This window comes from Myotis davidii, unplaced genomic scaffold (assembly GCF_000327345.1).
Source record: "Myotis davidii unplaced genomic scaffold, ASM32734v1 scaffold327, whole genome shotgun sequence".
Lineage (NCBI taxonomy): Eukaryota > Metazoa > Chordata > Mammalia > Chiroptera > Vespertilionidae > Myotis > Myotis davidii.
In genome coordinates this window covers 3,264,599-3,266,023 of record NW_006298628.1, presented here as the reverse complement: position 1 = coordinate 3,266,023, position 1,425 = coordinate 3,264,599, and positions in this window count along the sequence as shown.

Genomic DNA, 1,425 nt, shown 5'->3' with positions numbered 1-1,425 from the left:
GAGAGAGAGAGAGAGAGAGAGAGGGAGAGAGAGAGAGAGAGAGAGAGAGAGAGAGAGAGAGAGAAAGAAAAGAAAGACACATCGACTGGTTGCCTCTCACACACGCCCAGACCAGGGCCAAGGGATCAAACCTACAACCGAGGTACACGTCCTTAACTGGGAATCGAACCAGCAACCCTTTGGTGCACAGGCCAACGCTCTAACCACTGAGAACGCTGGCCAGGGCTATCCTGTTACTAATTTTTATTTCATCCTTTTTTTTTCTGCAAAAACTTTATTGTTTTCATTTGGTCCAATGCATAGGACAGGGCTTCAGGAAGAGGCTCAGGTAAGAGCCAGACACCAGGGGGAGGCCGAGGGGCCCCTCAAAGGCCTCTGGGCTCCACAGGCTCCTAGTCGTGCTGGAGGGGGAGCCTTTGGAAGAGATACTCGCCCAGCCCAGCCCGGGGCCGGCAGCCTGTGGAGGTGAGTCAGGTGTCGCCCATCTTCTTGATGAGCATCACCTGCTCACCCAGGAAGGGTTCTGCAGGAAGTGACGGAGCTGAGGGTCTGCGCAGGCAGAACCAGGGCCTGCGGCTCCCAAAGGGCCTGGGTCACGCTCCTCTCCAAGGCCAGGGCGGCTTCCATGGCTCCTGAGTGTTGCCCGCTCACCTTGGCTGCAGCACGTCCTTTAAGAGACGCTCAGCGCCCTCGGCATCTTCTCCACCAACTCGCAGAAGAAGCGCCCACGTCCTCGGGAGCCACGTGGTCACCGTGGAAGTAGAAGCCCGAGAGAGGAAGGTGTGGGCGCCCACAGATGCAGGTTGGCCAGGCAGTTGACCGCAGCCGCCTCCTCGGTGGAATAATTCCGACGAATTGGGAGCTCATGGTGGTTCGGCAATCAGGAGGAATTAAGGTAGAAAAACCCCGGTGTGTTGGCTGGTCTCGGAGGTGGTTCCGGAGGTGGTTCTGAAGGTGGTTCTGGAGGTGGCTCTGGAGGTGGTTCCGGAGGTGGTTCTGAAGGTGGTTCTGGAGGTGGCTCTGGAGGTGGTTCCGGAGGTGGTTCTGAAGGTGGTTCTGGAGGTGGCTCTGGAGGTGGTTCCGGAGGTGGTTCTGAAGGTGGTTCTGGAGGTGGCTCTGGAGGTGGTTCCGGAGGTGGTTCTGAAGGTGGTTCTGGAGGTGGCTCTGGAGGTGGTTCCGGAGGTGGTTCTGAAGGTGGTTCTGGAGGTGGCTCTGGAGGTGGTTCCGGAGGTGGTTCTGAAGGTGGTTCTGGAGGTGGCTCTGGAGGTGGTTCCGGAGGTGGTTCTGAAGGTGGTTCTGGAGGTGGCTCTGGAGGTGGTTCCGGAGGTGGTTCTGAAGGTGGTTCTGGAGGTGGCTCTGGAGGTGGTTCCGGAGGTGGTTCTGAAGGTGGTTCTGGAGGTGGCTCTGGAGGTGGTTCCGGAGGTG